Raw genomic sequence first — 21,157 nt, 5'->3', positions numbered from 1 at the left:
GAGGGTCCAGCCATGGAGAAGAGTTTACACACTAGGATAAGATAAGGAACACACCCATTATAAAGAAATCACATTAGGATTCTCTTTTTAAGCTGTTCCTTAAAACACTAGTGCTTAGGAAATCTATTGGAGGCAGAAGCAGTCAAGGGTAGCCTCGGGTTAGGGTTAGGCTTAGGGTTAGGGTTAGGGTACGGCTTAGGGTACGGGTTCGGGGAGGGGTCCGTGTACGGTGTAGGGTATGGGTTAGGGTTAGGGTTAGGGTTAGTGTTAGGGTTAGGGCTCATTTTAGGGTACGGGTTAAGATTAGAGTACGTGTTAGGTTTAGGGTAGGGGTTAGGGTTAGGGTACGCGTTAGGGTTAGGGTAGTTATTAAACCTATCCCACTCTCTAGATACCCCTTAGCACGTAAAGGAATATTATTTGGGGTCCAGCCATGGAGAAGAATTTAGACACTAGGATAAGATAAGGAACACACCCATTATAAAGAAATCACATTAGGATTCTCTTTTTAAGCTGTTCCTTAAAACACTAGTGCTTAGGAAATCTATTGGAGGCAGAAGCAGTCAAGGGTAGCCTAGGGTTAGGGTTAGGCTTAGGGTTAGGGTTAGGGTACGGCTTAGGGTACGGGTTCGGGGAGGGGTCCGTGTACGGTGTAGGGTATGGGTTAGGGTTAGGGTTAGGGTTAGTGTTAGGGTTAGGGCTCGGTTTAGGGTATGGGTTAGGATTAGGGTACGTGTTAGGGTTAGGGTAGGGGTTAGGGTTAGGGTAGGGGTTAGGGTTAGGGTAGTTATTAAACCTATCCCACTCTCTAGATACCCCTTAGCACGTAAAGGAATATTATTTGGGGGTCCAGCCATGGAGAAGAGTTTAGACACTAGGATAAGATAAGGAACACACCCATTATACAGAAATCACATTAGGATTCTCTTTTTAAGCTGTTCCTTAAAACACTAGTGCTTAGGAAATCTATTGGAGGCAGAAGCAGTCAAGGGTAGCCTAGGGTTAGGGTTAGGCTTAGGGTTAGGGTTAGGGTACGGCTTAGGGTACGGGTTCGGGGAGGGGTCCGTGTACGGTGTAGGGTATGGGTTAGGGTTAGGGTTAGGGTTAGTGTTAGGGTTAGGGCTCATTTTAGGGTACGGGTTAGGATTAGAGTACGTGTTAGGTTTAGGGTAGGGGTTAGGGTTAGGGTACGCGTTAGGGTTAGGGTAGTTATTAAACCTATCCCACTCTCTAGATACCCCTTAGCACGTAAAGGAATATTATTTGGGGTCCAGCCATGGAGAAGAATTTAGACACTAGGATAAGATAAGGAACACACCCATTATAAAGAAATCACATTAGGATTCTCTTTTTAAGCTGTTCCTTAAAACACTAGTGCTTAGGAAATCTATTGGAGGCAGAAGCAGTCAAAGGTAGCCTAGGGTTAGGGTTAGGCTTAGGGTTAGGGTTAGGGTACGGCTTAGGGTACAGGTTCGGTGAGGGGTCCGTGTACGGTGTAGGGTATGGGTTAGGGTTAGGGTTAGTGTTAGGGTTAGGGCTCGGTTTAGGGTACGGGTTAGGATTAGGGTACATGTTAGGGTTAGGGTAGGGGTTAGGGTTAGGATACGCGTTAGGGTTAGGGTTGTTATTAAACCTATCCCATTCTCTAGATAACCCTTAGCACGTAAAGGAATATTATTTGGGGGTCCAGCCATGGAGAAGAGTTTACACACTAGGATTAGATAAGGAACACTCCCATTATAAAGAAATCACATTAGGATTCTCTTTTTAAGCTGTTCCTTAAAACACTAGTGCTTAGGAAATCTATTGGAGGCAGAAGCAGTCAAAGGTAGCCTAGGGTTAGGGTTAGGCTTAGGGTTAGGGTTAGGGTACGGCTTAGGGTACAGGTTCGGTGAGGGGTCCGTGTACGGTGTAGGGTATGGGTTAGGGTTAGGGTTAGTGTTAGGGTTAGGGCTCGGTTTAGGGTACGGGTTAGGATTAGGGTACATGTTAGGGTTAGGGTAGGGGTTAGGGTTAGGATACGCGTTAGGGTTAGGGTTGTTATTAAACCTATCCCATTCTCTAGATAACCCTTAGCACGTAAAGGAATATTATTTGGGGGTCCAGCCATGGAGAAGAGTTTACACACTAGGATTAGATAAGGAACACTCCCATTATAAAGAAATCACATTAGGATTCTCTTTTTAAGCTGTTCCTTAAAACACTAGTGCTTAGGAAATCTATTGGAGGCAGAAGCAGTCAAAGGTAGCCCAGGGTTAGGGTTAGGCTTAGGGTTAGGGTTAGGGTACGGCTTAGGGTACTGGTTCGGTGAGGGGTCCGTGTACGGTGTAGGGTATGGGTTAGGGTTAGGGTTAGTGTTAGGGTTAGGGCTCGTTTTAGGGTACGGGTTAGGATTAGGGTACGTGTTAGGGTTAGGGTAGGGGTTAGGGTTAGGGTACGTGTTAGGGTTAGGGTAGTTATTAAACCTATCCCACTCTCTAGATACCCCTTAGCACGTAAAGGAATATTATTTGGAGGTCCAGCCATGGAGAAGAGTTTAGACACTAGGATAAGATAAGCAACACACCCATTATAAAGAAATCACATTAGGATTCTCTTTTTAAGCTGTTCCTTAAAACACTAGTGCTTAGGAAAACTATTGGAGGCAGAAACAGTCAAGGGTAGCCTAGGGTTAGGGTTAGGCTTAGGGTTAGGGTTAGGGTACGGCTTAGGGTACGGGTTCGGTGAGGGGTCCGTGTACGGTGTAGGGTATGGGTTAGGGTTAGGGTTAGTGTTAGGGTTAGGGCTCGGTTTAGGGTACGGGTTAGGATTAGGGTACATGTTAGGGTTAGGGTAGGGGTTAGGGTTAGGATACGCGTTAGGGTTAGGGTTGTTATTAAACCTATCCCATTCTCTAGATAACCCTTAGCACGTAAAGGAATATTATTTGGGGGTCCAGCCATGGAGAAGAGTTTACACACTAGGATTAGATAAGGAACACTCCCATTATAAAGAAATCACATTAGGATTCTCTTTTTAAGCTGTTCCTTAAAACACTAGTGCTTAGGAAATCTATTGGAGGCAGAAGCAGTCAAGGGTAGCCTAGGGTTAGGGTTAGGCTTAGGGTTAGGGTTAGGGTACGGCTTAGGGTACGGGTTCGGGGAGGGGTCCGTGTACGGTGTAGGGTATGGGTTAGGGTTAGGGTTAGGGTTAGTGTTAGGGTTAGGGCTCGGTTTAGGGTACGGGTTAGGATTAGGGTAAGTGTTAGGGTTAGGATAGGGGTTAGGGTTAGGGTAGGGGTTAGGGTTAGGGTAGTTATTAAACCTATCCCACTCTCTAGATACCCCTTAGCACGTAAAGGAATATTATTTGGGGGTCCAGCCATGGAGAAGAGTTTAGACACTAGGATAAGATAAGGAACACACCCATTATAAAGAAATCACATTAGGATTCTCTTTTTAAGCTGTTCCTTAAAACACTACTGCTTAGGAAATCTATTGGAGGCAGAAGCAGTCAAGGGTAGCCTAGGGTTAGGGTTAGGCTTAGGGTTAGGGATAGGGTACGGCTTAGGGTACGGGTTCGGGGAGGGGTCCATGTACAGTGTAGGGTATGGGTTAGGGTTAGGGTTAGGGTTAGGGCTCATTTTAGGGTATGGGTTAGGATTAGAGTACGTGTTAGGTTTAGGGTAGGGGTTAGGGTTAGGGTACGCGTTAGGGTTAGGGTAGTTATTAAACCTATCCCACTCTCTAGATACCCCTTAGCACGTAAAGGAATATTATTTGGGGGTCCAGCCATGGAGAAAAATTTAGACACTAGGATAAGATAAGGAACACACCCATTATAAAGAAATCACATTAGGATTCTCTTTTTAAGCTGTTCCTTAAAACACTAGTGCTTAGGAAATCTATTGGAGGCAGAAGCAGTCAAGGGTAGCCTAGGGTTAGGGTTAGGCTTAGGGTTAGGGTTAGGGTACGGCTTAGGGTACGGGTTCGGGGAGGGGTCCGTGTACGGTGTAGGGTATGGGTTAGGGTTAGGGTTAGGGTTAGTGTTAGGGTTAGGGCTCATTTTAGGGTACGGGTTAGGATTAGAGTACGTGTTAGGTTTAGGGTAGGGGTTAGGGTTAGGGTACGCGTTAGGGTTAGGGTAGTTATTAAACCTATCCCACTCTCTAGATACCCCTTAGCACTTAAAGGAATATTATTTGGGGTCCAGCCATGGAGAAGAATTTAGACACTAGGATAAGATAAGGAACACACCCATTATAAAGAAATCACATTAGGATTCTCTTTTTAAGCTGTTCCTTAAAACACTAGTGCTTAGGAAATCTATTGGAGGCAGAAGCAGTCAAGGGTAGCCTAGGGTTAGGGTTAGGCTTAGGGTTAGGGTTAGGGTACGGCTTAGGGTACGGGTTCGGGGAGGGGTCCGTGTACGGTGTAGGGTATGGGTTAGGGTTAGGGTTAGGGTTAGTGTTAGGGTTAGGGCTCGGTTTAGGGTACGGGTTAGGATTAGGGTACGTGTTAGGGTTAGGGTAGGGGTTAGGGTTAGGGTAGGGGTTAGGGTTAGGGTAGTTATTAAACCTATCCCACTCTCTAGATACCCGTTAGCACGTAAAGGAATATTATTTGGGGGTCCAGCCATGGAGAAGAGTTTAGACACTAGGATAAGATAAGGAACACACCCATTATACAGAAATCACATTAGGATTCTCTTTTTAAGCTGTTCCTTAAAACACTAGTGCTTAGGAAATCTATTGGAGGCAGAAGCAGTCAAGGGTAGCCTAGGGTTAGGGTTAGGCTTAGGGTTAGGGTTAGGGTACGGCTTAGGGTACGGGTTCGGGGAGGGGTCCGTGTACGGTGTAGGGTATGGGTTAGGGTTAGGGTTAGGGTTAGTGTTAGGGTTAGGGCTCGGTTTAGGGTACGGGTTAGGATTAGGGTACGTGTTAGGGTTAGGGTAGGGGTTAGGGTTAGGGTAGGGCTTATGGTTAGGGTAGTTATTAAACCTATCCCACTCTCTAGATACCCCTTAGCACGTAAAGGAATATTATTTGGGGGTCCAGCCATGGAGAAGAGTTTAGACACTAGGATAAGATAAGGAACACACCCATTATAAAGAAATCACATTAGGATTCTCTTTTTAAGCTGTTCCTTAAAACACTACTGCTTAGGAAATCTATTGGAGGCAGAAGCAGTCAAGGGTAGCCTAGGGTTAGGGTTAGGCTTAGGGTTAGGGATAGGGTACGGCTTAGGGTACGGGTTCGGGGAGGGGTCCATGTACAGTGTAGGGTATGGGTTAGGGTTAGGGTTAGGGTTAGGGCTCATTTTAGGGTATGGGTTAGGATTAGAGTACGTGTTAGGTTTAGGGTAGGGGTTAGGGTTAGGGTACGCGTTAGGGTTAGGGTAGTTATTAAACCTATCCCACTCTCTAGATACCCCTTAGCACGTAAAGGAATATTATTTGGGGGTCCAGCCATGGAGAAGAGTTTACACACTAGGATAAGATAAGGAACACACCCATTATAAAGAAATCACATTAGGATTCTCTTTTTAAGCTGTTCCTTAAAACACTAGTGCTTAGGAAATCTATTGGAGGCAGAAGCAGTCAAGGGTAGCCTAGGGTTAGGGTTAGGCTTAGGGTTAGGGTTAGGGTACGGCTTAGGGTACGGGTTCGGGGAGGGGTCCGTGTACGGTGTAGGGTATGGGTTAGGGTTAGGGTTAGGGTTAGTGTTAGGGTTAGGGCTCATTTTAGGGTACGGGTTAGGATTAGAGTACGTGTTAGGTTTAGGGTAGGGGTTAGGGTTAGGGTACGCGTTAGGGTTAGGGTAGTTATTAAACCTATCCCACTCTCTAGATACCCCTTAGCACGTAAAGGAATATTATTTGGGGTCCAGCCATGGAGAAGAATTTAGACACTAGGATAAGATAAGGAACACACCCATTATAAAGAAATCACATTAGGATTCTCTTTTTAAGCTGTTCCTTAAAACACTAGTGCTTAGGAAATCTATTGGAGGCAGAAGCAGTCAAGGGTAGCCTAGGGTTAGGGTTAGGCTTAGGGTTAGGGTTAGGGTACGGCTTAGGGTACGGGTTCGGGGAGGGGTCCGTGTACGGTGTAGGGTATGGGTTAGGGTTAGGGTTAGGGTTAGTGTTAGGGTTAGGGCTCGGTTTAGGGTACGGGTTAGGATTAGGGTACGTGTTAGGTTTAGGGTAGGGGTTAGGGTTAGGGTAGGGGTTAGGGTTAGGGTAGTTATTAAACCTATCCCACTCTCTAGATACCCCTTAGCACGTAAAGGAATATTATTTGGGGGTCCAGCCATGGAGAAGAGTTTAGACACTAGGATAAGATAAGGAACACACCCATTATACAGAAATCACATTAGGATTCTCTTTTTAAGCTGTTCCTTAAAACACTAGTGCTTAGGAAATCTATTGGAGGCAGAAGCAGTCAAGGGTAGCCTAGGGTTAGGGTTAGGCTTAGGGTTAGGGTTAGGGTACGGCTTAGGGTACGGGTTCGGGGAGGGGTCCGTGTACGGTGTAGGGTATGGGTTAGGGTTAGGGTTAGGGTTAGTGTTAGGGTTAGGGCTCATTTTAGGGTACGGGTTAGGATTAGGGTACGTGTTAGGTTTAGGGTAGGGGTTAGGGTTAGGGTACACGTTAGGGTTAGGGTAGTTATTAAACCTATCCCACTCTCTAGATACCCCTTAGCACGTAAAGGAATATTATTTGGGGGTCCAGCCATGGAGAAGAGTTTAGACACTAGGATAAGATAAGGAACACACCCATTATAAAGAAATCACATTAGGATTCTCTTTTTAAGCTGTTCCTTAAAACACTACTGCATAGGAAATCTATTGGAGGCAGAAGCAGTCAAGGGTAGCCTAGGGTTAGGGTTAGGCTTAGGGTTAGGGATAGGGTACGGCTTAGGGTACGGGTTCGGGGAGGGGTCCATGTACAGTGTAGGGTATGGGTTAGGGTTAGGGTTAGGGTTAGGGCTCATTTTAGGGTATGGGTTAGGATTAGAGTACGTGTTAGGTTTAGGGTAGGGGTTAGGGTTAGGGTACGCGTTAGGGTTAGGGTAGTTATTAAACCTATCCCACTCTCTAGATACCCCTTAGCACGTAAAGGAATATTATTTGGGGGTCCAGCCATGGAGAAAAATTTAGACACTAGGATAAGATAAGGAACACACCCATTATAAAGAAATCACATTAGGATTCTCTTTTTAAGCTGTTCCTTAAAACACTAGTGCTTAGGAAATCTATTGGAAGCAGAAGCTGTCAAGGGTAGCCTAGGGTTAGGGTTAGGCTTAGGGTTAGGGTTAGGGTACGGCTTAGGGTACGGGTTCGGGGAGGAGTCCGTGTACGGTGTAGGGTATGGGTTAGGGTTAGGGTTAGGGTTAGTGTTAGGGTTAGGGCTCGGTTTAGGGTACGGTTTAGGATTAGGGTACATGTTAGGGTTAGGGTAGGGGTTAGGGTTAGGGTACGCGTTAGGGTTAGGGTTGTTATTAAACCTATCCCGTTCTCTAGATAACCCTTAGCACGTAAAGGAATATTATTTGAGGGTCCAGCCATGGAGAAGAGTTTACACACTAGGATAAGATAAGGAACACACCCATTATAAAGAAATCACATTAGGATTCTCTTTTTAAGCTGTTCCTTAAAACACTAGTGCTTAGGAAATCTATTGGAGGCAGAAGCAGTCAAGGGTAGCCTCGGGTTAGGGTTAGGCTTAGGGTTAGGGTTAGGGTACGGCTTAGGGTACGGGTTCGGGGAGGGGTCCGTGTACGGTGTAGGGTATGGGTTAGGGTTAGGGTTAGGGTTAGTGTTAGGGTTAGGGCTCATTTTAGGGTACGGGTTAGGATTAGAGTACGTGTTAGGTTTAGGGTAGGGGTTAGGGTTAGGGTACGCGTTAGGGTTAGGGTAGTTATTAAACCTATCCCACTCTCTAGATACCCCTTAGCACGTAAAGGAATATTATTTGGGGTCCAGCCATGGAGAAGAATTTAGACACTAGGATAAGATAAGGAACACACCCATTATAAAGAAATCACATTAGGATTCTCTTTTTAAGCTGTTCCTTAAAACACTAGTGCTTAGGAAATCTATTGGAGGCAGAAGCAGTCAAGGGTAGCCTAGGGTTAGGGTTAGGCTTAGGGTTAGGGTTAGGGTACGGCTTAGGGTACGGGTTCGGGGAGGGGTCCGTGTACGGTGTAGGGTATGGGTTAGGGTTAGGGTTAGGGTTAGTGTTAGGGTTAGGGCTCGGTTTAGGGTATGGGTTAGGATTAGGGTACGTGTTAGGGTTAGGGTAGGGGTTAGGGTTAGGGTAGGGGTTAGGGTTAGGGTAGTTATTAAACCTATCCCACTCTCTAGATACCCCTTAGCACGTAAAGGAATATTATTTGGGGGTCCAGCCATGGAGAAGAGTTTAGACACTAGGATAAGATAAGGAACACACCCATTATACAGAAATCACATTAGGATTCTCTTTTTAAGCTGTTCCTTAAAACACTAGTGCTTAGGAAATCTATTGGAGGCAGAAGCAGTCAAGGGTAGCCTAGGGTTAGGGTTAGGCTTAGGGTTAGGGTTAGGGTACGGCTTAGGGTACGGGTTCGGGGAGGGGTCCGTGTACGGTGTAGGGTATGGGTTAGGGTTAGGGTTAGGGTTAGTGTTAGGGTTAGGGCTCGGTTTAGGGTACGGGTTAGGATTAGGGTACGTGTTAGGGTTAGGGTAGGGGTTAGGGTTAGGGTAGGGCTTAGGGTTAGGGTAGTTATTAAACCTATCCCACTCTCTAGATACCCCTTAGCACGTAAAGGAATATTATTTGGGGGTCCAGCCATGGAGAAGAGTTTAGACACTAGGATAAGATAAGGAACACACCCATTATACAGAAATCACATTAGGATTCTCTTTTTAAGCTGTTCCTTAAAACACTAGTGCTTAGGAAATCTATTGGAGGCAGAAGCAGTCAAGGGTAGCCTAGGGTTAGGGTTAGGCTTAGGGTTAGGGTTAGGGTACGGCTTAGGGTACGGGTTCGGGGAGGGGTCCGTGTACGGTGTAGGGTATGGGTTAGGGTTAGGGTTAGGGTTAGTGTTAGGGTTAGGGCTCGGTTTAGGGTACGGGTTAGGATTAGGGTACGTGTTAGGGTTAGGGTAGGGGTTAGGGTTAGGGTAGGGCTTAGGGTTAGGGTAGTTATTAAACCTATCCCACTCTCTAGATACCCCTTAGCACGTAAAGGAATATTATTTGGGGGTCCAGCCATGGAGAAGAGTTTAGACACTAGGATAAGATAAGGAACACACCCATTATAAAGAAATCACATTAGGATTCTCTTTTTAAGCTGTTCCTTAAAACACTACTGCTTAGGAAATCTATTGGAGGCAGAAGCAGTCAAGGGTAGCCTAGGGTTAGGGTTAGGCTTTGGGTTAGGGATAGGGTACGGCTTAGGGTACGGGTTCGGGGAGGGGTCCATGTACAGTGTAGGGTATGGGTTAGGGTTAGGGTTAGGGTTAGGGCTCATTTTAGGGTATGGGTTAGGATTAGAGTACGTGTTAGGTTTAGGGTAGGGGTTAGGGTTAGGGTACGCGTTAGGGTTAGGGTAGTTATTAAACCTATCCCACTCTCTAGATACCCCTTAGCACGTAAAGGAATATTATTTGGGGGTCCAGCCATGGAGAAAAATTTAGACACTAGGATAAGATAAGGAACACACCCATTATAAAGAAATCACATTAGGATTCTCTTTTTAAGCTGTTCCTTAAAACACTAGTGCTTAGGAAATCTATTCGAAGCAGAAGCTGTCAAGGGTAGCCTAGGGTTAGGGTTAGGCTTAGGGTTAGGGTTAGGGTACGGCTTAGGGTACGGGTTCGGGGAGGAGTCCGTGTACGGTGTAGGGTATGGGTTAGGGTTAGGGTTAGGGTTAGTGTTAGGGTTAGGGCTCGGTTTAGGGTACGGTTTAGGATTAGGGTACATGTTAGGGTTAGGGTAGGGGTTAGGGTTAGGGTACGCGTTAGGGTTAGGGTTGTTATTAAACCTATCCCATTCTCTAGATAACCCTTAGCACGTAAAGGAATATTATTTGAGGGTCCAGCCATGGAGAAGAGTTTACACACTAGGATAAGATAAGGAACACACCCATTATAAAGAAATCACATTAGGATTCTCTTTTTAAGCTGTTCCTTAAAACACTAGTGCTTAGGAAATCTATTGGAGGCAGAAGCAGTCAGGGGTAGCCTAGGGTTAGGGTTAGGCTTAGGGTTAGGGTTAGGGTACGGCTTAGGGTACGGGTTCGGTGAGGGGTCCGTGTACGGTGTAGGGTATGGGTTAGGGTTAGGGTTAGTGTTAGGGTTAGGGCTCGGTTTAGGGTACGGGTTAGGATTAGGGTACATGTTAGGGTTAGGGTAGGGGTTAGGGTTAGGATACGCGTTAGGGTTAGGGTTGTTATTAAACCTATCCCATTCTCTAGATAACCCTTAGCACGTAAAGGAATATTATTTGTGGGTCCAGCCATGGAGAAGAGTTTACACACTAGGATTAGATAAGGAACACTCCCATTATAAAGAAATCACATTAGGATTCTCTTTTTAAGCTGTTCCTTAAAACACTAGTGCTTAGGAAATCTATTGGAGGCAGAAGCAGTCAAGGGTAGCCTAGGGTTAGGGTTAGGCTTAGGGTTAGGGTTAGGGTACGGCTTAGGGTACGGGTTCGGGGAGGGGTCCGTGTACGGTGTAGGGTATGGGTTAGGGTTAGGGTTAGGGTTAGTGTTAGGGTTAGGGCTAGGTTTAGGGTACGGGTTAGGATTAGGGTAAGTGTTAGGGTTAGGGTAGGGGTTAGGGTTAGGGTAGGGGTTAGGGTTAGGGTAGTTATTAAACCTATCCCACTCTCTAGATACCCCTTAGCACGTAAAGGAATATTATTTGGGGGTCCAGCCATGGAGAAGAGTTTAGACACTAGGATAAGATAAGGAACACACCCATTATAAAGAAATCACATTAGGATTCTCTTTTTAAGCTGTTCCTTAAAACACTACTGCTTAGGAAATCTATTGGAGGCAGAAGCAGTCAAGGGTAGCCTAGGGTTAGGGTTAGGCTTAGGGTTAGGGATAGGGTACGGCTTAGGGTACGGGTTCGGGGAGGGGTCCATGTACAGTGTAGGGTATGGGTTAGGGTTAGGGTTAGGGTTAGGGCTCATTTTAGGGTATGGGTTAGGATTAGAGTACGTGTTAGGTTTAGGGTAGGGGTTAGGGTTAGGGTACGCGTTAGGGTTAGGGTAGTTATTAAACCTATCCCACTCTCTAGATACCCCTTAGCACGTAAAGGAATATTATTTGGGGGTCCAGCCATGGAGAAAAATTTAGACACTAGGATAAGATAAGGAACACACCCATTATAAAGAAATCACATTAGGATTCTCTTTTTAAGCTGTTCCTTAAAACACTAGTGCTTAGGAAATCTATTGGAAGCAGAAGCTGTCAAGGGTAGCCTAGGGTTAGGGTTAGGCTTAGGGTTAGGGTTAGGGTACGGCTTAGGGTGCGGGTTCGGGGAGGAGTCCGTGTACGGTGTAGGGTATGGGTTAGGGTTAGGGTTAGGGTTAGTGTTAGGGTTATGGCTCATTTTAGGGTACGGGTTAGGATTAGAGTACGTGTTAGGTTTAGGGTAGGGGTTAGGGTTAGGGTACGCGTTAGGGTTAGGGTAGTTATTAAACCTATCCCACTCTCTAGATACCCCTTAGCACGTAAAGGAATATTATTTGGGGTCCAGCCATGGAGAAGAATTTAGACACTAGGATAAGATAAGGAACACACCCATTATAAAGAAATCACATTAGGATTCTCTTTTTAAGCTGTTCCTTAAAACACTAGTGCTTAGGAAATGTATTGGAGGCAGAAGCAGTCAAGGGTAGCCTAGGGTTAGGGTTAGGCTTAGGGTTAGGGTTAGGGTACGGCTTAGGGTACGGGTTCGGGGAGGGGTCCGTGTACGGTGTAGGGTATGGGTTAGGGTTAGGGTTAGGGTTAGTGTTAGGGTTAGGGCTCGGTTTAGGGTACGGGTTAGGATTAGGGTACGTGTTAGGGTTAGGGTAGGGGTTAGGGTTAGGGTAGGGGTTAGGGTTAGGGTAGTTATTAAACCTATCCCACTCTCTAGATACCCCTTAGCACGTAAAGGAATATTATTTGGGGGTCCAGCCATGGAGAAGAGTTTAGACACTAGGATAAGATAAGGAACACACCCATTATACAGAAATCACATTAGGATTCTCTTTTTAAGCTGTTCCTTAAAACACTAGTGCTTAGGAAATCTATTGGAGGCAGAAGCAGTCAAGGGTAGCCTAGGGTTAGGGTTAGGCTTAGGGTTAGGGTTAGGGTACGGCTTAGGGTACGGGTTCGGGGAGGGGTCCGTGTACGGTGTAGGGTATGGGTTAGGGTTAGGGTTAGGGTTAGTGTTAGGGTTAGGGCTCGGTTTAGGGTACGGGTTAGGATTAGGGTACGTGTTAGGGTTAGGGTAGGGGTTAGGGTTAGGGTAGGGCTTAGGGTTAGGGTAGTTATTAAACCTATCCCACTCTCTAGATACCCCTTAGCACGTAAAGGAATATTATTTGGGGGTCCAGCCATGGAGAAGAGTTTAGACACTAGGATAAGATAAGGAACACACCCATTATAAAGAAATCACATTAGGATTCTCTTTTTAAGCTGTTCCTTAAAACACTACTGCTTAGGAAATCTATTGGAGGCAGAAGCAGTCAAGGGTAGCCTAGGGTTAGGGTTAGGCTTTGGGTTAGGGATAGGGTACGGCTTAGGGTACGGGTTCGGGGAGGGGTCCATGTACAGTGTAGGGTATGGGTTAGGGTTAGGGTTAGGGTTAGGGCTCATTTTAGGGTATGGGTTAGGATTAGAGTACGTGTTAGGTTTAGGGTAGGGGTTAGGGTTAGGGTACGTGTTAGGGTTAGGGTAGTTATTAAACCTATCCCACTCTCTAGATACCCCTTAGCACGTAAAGGAATATTATTTGGGGGTCCAGCCATGGAGAAAAATTTAGACACTAGGATAAGATAAGGAACACACCCATTATAAAGAAATCACATTAGGATTCTCTTTTTAAGCTGTTCCTTAAAACACTAGTGCTTAGGAAATCTATTGGAAGCAGAAGCTGTCAAGGGTAGCCTAGGGTTAGGGTTAGGCTTAGGGTTAGGGTTAGGGTACGGCTTAGGGTACGGGTTCGGGGAGGAGTCCGTGTACGGTGTAGGGTATGGGTTAGGGTTAGGGTTAGGGTTAGTGTTAGGGTTAGGGCTCGGTTTAGGGTACGGTTTAGGATTAGGGTACATGTTAGGGTTAGGGTAGGGGTTAGGGTTAGGGTACGCGTTAGGGTTAGGGTTGTTATTAAACCTATCCCATTCTCTAGATAACCCTTAGCACGTAAAGGAATATTATTTGAGGGTCCAGCCATGGAGAAGAGTTTACACACTAGGATAAGATAAGGAACACACCCATTATAAAGAAATCACATTAGGATTCTCTTTTTAAGCTGTTCCTTAAAACACTAGTGCTTAGGAAATCTATTGGAGGCAGAAGCAGTCAGGGGTAGCCTAGGGTTAAGGTTAGGCTTAGGGTTAGGGTTAGGGTACGGCTTAGGGTACGGGTTCGGTGAGGGGTCCGTGTACGGTGTAGGGTATGGGTTAGGGTTAGGGTTAGTGTTAGGGTTAGGGCTCGGTTTAGGGTACGGGTTAGGATTAGGGTACATGTTAGGGTTAGGGTAGGGGTTAGGGTTAGGATACGCGTTAGGGTTAGGGTTGTTATTAAACCTGTCCCATTCTCTAGATAACCCTTAGCACGTAAAGGAATATTATTTGTGGGTCCAGCCATGGAGAAGAGTTTACACACTAGGATTAGATAAGGAACACTCCCATTATAAAGAAATCACATTAGGATTCTCTTTTTAAGCTGTTCCTTAAAACACTAGTGCTTAGGAAATCTATTGGAGGCAGAAGCAGTCAAGGGTAGCCTAGGGTTAGGGTTAGGCTTAGGGTTAGGGTTAGGGTACGGCTTAGAGTACGGGTTCGGGGAGGGGTCCGTGTACGGTGTAGGGTATGGGTTAGGGTTAGGCTTAGGGTTAGTGTTAGGGTTAGGGCTCGGTTTAGGGTACGGGTTAGGATTAGGGTAAGTGTTAGGGTTAGGGTAGGGGTTAGGGTTAGGGTAGGGCTTAGGGTTAGGGTAGTTATTAAACCTATCCCACTCTCTAGATACCCCTTAGCACGTAAAGGAATATTATTTGGGGGTCCAGCCATGGAGAAGAGTTTAGACACTAGGATAAGATAAGGAACACACCCATTATAAAGAAATCACATTAGGATTCTCTTTTTAAGCTGTTCCTTAAAACACTACTGCTTAGGAAATCTATTGGAGGCAGAAGCAGTCAAGGGTAGCCTAGGGTTAGGGTTAGCCTTAGGGTTAGGGATAGGGTACGGCTTAGGGTACGGGTTCGGGGAGGGGTCCATGTACAGTGTAGGGTATGGGTTAGGGTTAGGGTTAGGGTTAGGGCTCATTTTAGGGTATGGGTTAGGATTAGAGTACGTGTTAGGTTTAGGGTAGGGGTTAGGGTTAGGGTACGCGTTAGGGTTAGGGTAGTTATTAAACCTATCCCACTCTCTAGATACCCCTTAGCACGTAAAGGAATATTATTTGGGGGTCCAGCCATGGAGAAAAATTTAGACACTAGGATAAGATAAGGAACACACCCATTATAAAGAAATCACATTAGGATTCTCTTTTTAAGCTGTTCCTTAAAACACTAGTGCTTAGGAAATCTATTCGAAGCAGAAGCTGTCAAGGGTAGCCTAGGGTTAGGGTTAGGCTTAGGGTTAGGGTTAGGGTACGGCTTAGGGTACGGGTTCGGGGAGGAGTCCGTGTACGGTGTAGGGTATGGGTTAGGGTTAGGGTTAGGGTTAGTGTTAGGGTTAGGGCTCGGTTTAGGGTACGGTTTAGGATTAGGGTACATGTTAGGGTTAGGGTAGGGGTTAGGGTTAGGGTACGCGTTAGGGTTAGGGTTGTTATTAAACCTATCCCATTCTCTAGATAACCCTTAGCACGTAAAGGAATATTATTTGAGGGTCCAGCCATGGAGAAGAGTTTACACACTAGGATAAGATAAGGAACACACCCATTATAAAGAAATCACATTAGGATTCTCTTTTTAAGCTGTTCCTTAAAACACTAGTGCTTAGGAAATCTATTGGAGGCAGAAGCAGTCAAGGGTAGCCTAGGGTTAGGGTTAGGGTTAGGGTACGGCTTAGGGTACGGGTTCGGGGAGGGGTCCGTGTACGGTGTAGGGTATGGGTTAGGGTTAGGGTTAGGGTTAGTGTTAGGGTTAGGGCTCATTTTAGGGTTCGGGTTAGGATTAGAGTACGTGTTAGGTTTAGGGTAGGGGTTAGGGTTAGGGTACGCGTTAGGGTTAGGGTAGTTATTAAACCTATCCCACTCTCTAGATACCCCTTAGCACGTAAAGGAATATTATTTGGGGTCCAGCCATGGAGAAGAATTTAGACACTAGGATAAGATAAGGAACACACCCATTATAAAGAAATCACATTAGGATTCTCTTTTTAAGCTGTTCCTTAAAACACTAGTGCTTAGGAAATCTATTGGAGGCAGAAGCAGTCAAGGGTAGCCTAGGGTTAGGGTTAGGCTTAGGGTTAGGGTTAGGGTACGGCTTAGGGTACGGGTTCGGGGAGGGGTCCGTGTACGGTGTAGGGTATGGGTTAGGGTTAGGGTTAGGGTTAGTGTTAGGGTTAGGGCTCGGTTTAGGGTACGGGTTAGGATTAGGGTACGTGTTAGGGTTAGGGTAGGGGTTAGGGTTAGGGTAGGGGTTAGGGTTAGGGTAGTTATTAAACCTATCCCACTCTCTAGATACCCCTTAGCACGTAAAGGAATATTATTTGGGGGTCCAGCCATGGAGAAGAGTTTAGACACTAGGATAAGATAAGGAACACACCCATTATACAGAAATCACATTAGGATTCTCTTTTTAAGCTGTTCCTTAAAACACTAGTGCTTAGGAAATCTATTGGAGGCAGAAGCAGTCAAGGGTAGCCTAGGGTTAGGGTTAGGCTTAGGGTTAGGGTTAGGGTACGGCTTAGGGTACGGGTTCGGGGAGGGGTCCGTGTACGGTGTAGGGTATGGGTTAGGGTTAGGGTTAGGGTTAGTGTTAGGTTTATGGCTCATTTTAGGGTACGGGTTAGGATTAGAGTACGTGTTAGGTTTAGGGTAGGGGTTAGGGTTAGGGTACGCGTTAGGGTTAGGGTAGTTATTAAACCTATCCCACTCTCTAGATACCCCTTAGCACGTAAAGGAATATTATTTGGGGTCCAGCCATGGAGAAGAATTTAGACACTAGGATAAGATAAGGAACACACCCATTATAAAGAAATCACATTAGGATTCTCTTTTTAAGCTGTTCCTTAAAACACTAGTGCTTAGGAAATGTATTGGAGGCAGAAGCAGTCAAGGGTAGCCTAGGGTTAGGGTTAGGCTTAGGGTTAGGGTTAGGGTACGGCTTAGGGTACGGGTTCGGGGAGGGGTCCGTGTACGGTGTAGGGTATGGGTTAGGGTTAGGGTTAGGGTTAGTGTTAGGGTTAGGGCTCGGTTTAGGGTACGGGTTAGGATTAGGGTACGTGTTAGGGTTAGGGTAGGGGTTAGGGTTAGGGTAGGGCTTAGGGTTAGGGTAGTTATTAAACCTATCCCACTCTCTAGATACCCCTTAGCACGTAAAGGAATATTATTTGGGGGTCCAGCCATGGAGAAGAGTTTAGACACTAGGATAAGATAAGGAACACACCCATTATAAAGAAATCACATTAGGATTCTCTTTTTAAGCTGTTCCTTAAAACACTAGTGCTTAGGAAATCTATTGGAGGCAGAAGCAGTCAAGGGTAGCCTAGGGTTAGGGTTAGGCTTAGGGTTAGGGTTAGGGTACGGCTTAGGGTACGGGTTCGGGGAGGGGTCCGTGTACGGTGTAGGGTATGGGTTAGGGTTAGGGTTAGGGTTAGTGTTAGGGTTAGGGCTCGGTTTAGGGTACGGGTTAGGATTAGGGTACGTGTTAGGGTTAGGGTAGGGGTTAGGGTTAGGGTAGGGCTTAGGGTTAGGGTAGTTATTAAACCTATCCCACTCTCTAGATACCCCTTAGCACGTAAAGGAATATTATTTGGGGGTCCAGCCATGGAGAAGAGTTTAGACACTAGGATAAGATAAGGAACACACCCATTATAAAGAAATCACATTAGGATTCTCTTTTTAAGCTGTTCCTTAAAACACTACTGCTTAGGAAATCTATTGGAGGCAGAAGCAGTCAAGGGTAGCCTAGGGTTAGGGTTAGGCTTTGGGTTAGGGATAGGGTACGGCTTAGGGTACGGGTTCGGGGAGGGGTCCATGTACAGTGTAGGGTATGGGTTAGGGTTAGGGTTAGGGTTAGGGCTCATTTTAGGGTATGGGTTAGGATTAGAGTACGTGTTAGGTTTAGGGTAGGGGTTAGGGTTAGGGTACGCGTTAGGGTTAGGGTAGTTATTAAACCTATCCCACTCTCTAGATACCCCTTAGCACGTAAAGGAATATTATTTGGGGGTCCAGCCATGGAGAAAAATTTAGACACTAGGATAAGATAAGGAACACACCCATTATAAAGAAATCACATTAGGATTCTCTTTTTAAGCTGTTCCTTAAAACACTAGTGCTTAGGAAATCTATTCGAAGCAGAAGCTGTCAAGGGTAGCCTAGGGTTAGGGTTAGGCTTAGGGTTAGGGTTAGGGTACGGCTTAGGGTACGGGTTCGGGGAGGAGTCCGTGTACGGTGTAGGGTATGGGTTAGGGTTAGGGTTAGGGTTAGTGTTAGGGTTAGGGCTCGGTTTAGGGTACGGTTTAGGATTAGGGTACATGTTAGGGTTAGGGTAGGGGTTAGGGTTAGGGTACGCGTTAGGGTTAGGGTTGTTATTAAACCTATCCCATTCTCTAGATAACCCTTAGCACGTAAAGGAATATTATTTGAGGGTCCAGCCATGGAGAAGAGTTTACACACTAGGATAAGATAAGGAACACACCCATTATAAAGAAATCACATTAGGATTCTCTTTTTAAGCTGTTCCTTAAAACACTAGTGCTTAGGAAATCTATTGGAGGCAGAAGCAGTCAGGGGTAGCCTAGGGTTAGGGTTAGGCTTAGGGTTAGGGTTAGGGTACGGCTTAGGGTACGGGTTCGGTGAGGGGTCCGTGTACGGTGTAGGGTATGGGTTAGGGTTAGGGTTAGTGTTAGGGTTAGGGCTCGGTTTAGGGTACGGGTTAGGATTAGGGTACATGTTAGGGTTAGGGTAGGGGTTAGGGTTAGGATACGCGTTAGGGTTAGGGTTGTTATTAAACCTATCCCATTCTCTAGATAACCCTTAGCACGTAAAGGAATATTATTTGTGGGTCCACCCATGGAGAAGAGTTTACACACTAGGATTAGATAAGGAACACTCCCATTATAAAGAAATCACATTAGGATTCTCTTTTTAAGCTGTTCCTTAAAACACTAGTGCTTAGGAAATCTATTGGAGGCAGAAGCAGTCAAGGGTAGCCTAGGGTTAGGGTTAGGCTTAGGGTTAGGGTTAGGGTACGGCTTAGGGTACGGGTTCGGGGAGGGGTCCGTGTACGGTGTAGGGTATGGGTTAGGGTTAGGCTTAGGGTTAGTGTTAGGGTTAGGGCTCGGTTTAGGGTACGGGTTAGGATTAGGGTAAGTGTTAGGGTTAGGGTAGGGGTTAGGGTTAGGGTAGGGCTTAGGGTTAGGGTAGTTATTAAACCTATCCCACTCTCTAGATACCCCTTAGCACGTAAAGGAATATTATTTGGGGGTCCAGCCATGGAGAAAAATTTAGACACTAGGATAAGATAAGGAACACACCCATTATAAAGAAATCACATTAGGATTCTCTTTTTAAGCTGTTCCTTAAAACACTAGTGCTTAGGAAATCTATTGGAGGCAGAAGCAGTCAAGGGTAGCCTAGGGTTAGGGTTAGCCTTAGGGTTAGGGATAGGGTACGGCTTAGGGTACGGGTTCGGGGAGGGGTCCATGTACAGTGTAGGGTATGGGTTAGGGTTAGGGTTAGGGTTAGGGCTCATTTTAGGCTATGGGTTAGGATTAGAGTACGTGTTAGGTTTAGGGTAGGGGTTAGGGTTAGGGTACGCGTTAGGGTTAGGGTAGTTATTAAACCTATCCCACTCTCTAGATACCCCTTAGCACGTAAAGGAATATTATTTGGGGGTCCAGCCATGGAGAAAAATTTAGACACTAGGATAAGATAAGGAACACACCCATTATAAAGAAATCACATTAGGATTCTCTTTTTAAGCTGTTCCTTAAAACACTAGTGCTTAGGAAATCTATTCGAAGCAGAAGCTGTCAAGGGTAGCCTAGGGTTAGGGTTAGGCTTAGGGTTAGGGTTAGGGTACGGCTTAGGGTACGGGTTCGGGGAGGAGTCCGTGTACGGTGTAGGGTATGGGTTAGGGTTAGGGTTAGGGTTAGTGTTAGGGTTAGGGCTCGGTTTAGGGTACGGTTTAGGATTAGGGTACATGTTAGGGTTAGGGTAGGGGTTAGGGTTAGGGTACGCGTTAGGGTTAGGGTTGTTATTAAACCTATCCCATTCTCTAGATAACCCTTAGCACGTAAAGGAATATTATTTGAGGGTCCAGCCATGGAGAAGAGTTTACACACTAGGATAAGATAAGGAACACACCCATTATAAAGAAATCACATTAGGATTCTCTTTTTAAGCTGTTCCTTAAAACACTAGTGCTTAGGAAATCTATTGGAGGCAGAAGCAGTCAAGGGTAGCCTAGGGTTAGGGTTAGGGTTAGGGTACGGCTTAGGGTACGGGTTCGGGGAGGGGTCCGTGTACGGTGTAGGGTATGGGTTAGGGTTAGGGTTAGGGTTAGTGTTAGGGTTAGGGCTCGGTTTAGGGTACGGGTTAGGATTAGGGTACGTGTTAGGGTTAGGGTAGGGGTTAGGGTTAGGGTAGGGGTTAGGGTTAGGGTAGTTATTAAACCTATCCCACTCTCTAGATACCCGTTAGCACGTAAAGGAATATTATTTGGGGGTCCAGCCATGGAGAAGAGTTTAGACACTAGGATAAGATAAGGAACACACCCATTATACAGAAATCACATTAGGATTCTCTTTTTAAGCTGTTCCTTAAAACACTAGTGCTTAGGAAATCTATTGGAGGCAGAAGCAGTCAAGGGTAGCCTAGGGTTAGGGTTAGGCTTAGGGTTAGGGTTAGGGTACGGCTTAGGGTACGGGTTCGGGGAGGGGTCCGTGTACGGTGTAGGGTATGGGTTAGGGTTAGGGTTAGGGTTAGTGTTAGGGTTAGGGCTCGGTTTAGGGTACGGGTTAGGATTAGGGTACGTGTTAGGGTTAGGGTAGGGGTTAGGGTTAGGGTAGGGCTTAGGGTTAGGGTAGTTATTAAACCTATCCCACTCTCTAGATACCCCTTAGCACGTAAAGGAATATTATTTGGGGGTCCAGCCATGGAGAAGAGTTTAGACACTAGGATAAGATAAGGAACACACCCATTATACAGAAATCACATTAGGATTCTCTTTTTAAGCTGTTCCTTAAAACACTAGTGCTTAGGAAATCTATTGGAGGCAGAAGCAGTCAAGGGTAGCCTAGGGTTAGGGTTAGGCTTAGGGTTAGGGTTAGGGTACGGCTTAGGGTACGGGTTCGGGGAGGGGTCCGTGTACGGTGTAGGGTATGGGTTAGGGTTAGGGTTAGGGTTAGTGTTAGGTTTATGGCTCATTTTAGGGTACGGGTTAGGATTAGAGTACGTGTTAGGTTTAGGGTAGGGGTTAGGGTTAGGGTACGCGTTAGGGTTAGGGTAGTTATTAAACCTATCCCACTCTCTAGATACCCCTTAGCACGTAAAGGAATATTATTTGGGGTCCAGCCATGGAGAAGAATTTAGACACTAGGATAAGATAAGGAACACACCCATTATAAAGAAATCACATTAGGATTCTCTTTTTAAGCTGTTCCTTAAAACACTAGTGCTTAGGAAATGTATTGGAGGCAGAAGCAGTCAAGGGTAGCCTAGGGTTAGGGTTAGGCTTAGGGTTAGGGTTAGGGTACGGCTTAGGGTACGGGTTCGGGGAGGGGTCCGTGTACGGTGTAGGGTAT

This window comes from Balaenoptera ricei, chromosome 15 (assembly GCF_028023285.1).
Source record: "Balaenoptera ricei isolate mBalRic1 chromosome 15, mBalRic1.hap2, whole genome shotgun sequence".
NCBI classification, from domain to species: Eukaryota; Metazoa; Chordata; class Mammalia; order Artiodactyla; family Balaenopteridae; genus Balaenoptera; species Balaenoptera ricei.
The sequence above is the reverse complement of the archived record's forward strand: the minus strand, read 5'-3'. Positions refer to the sequence as shown.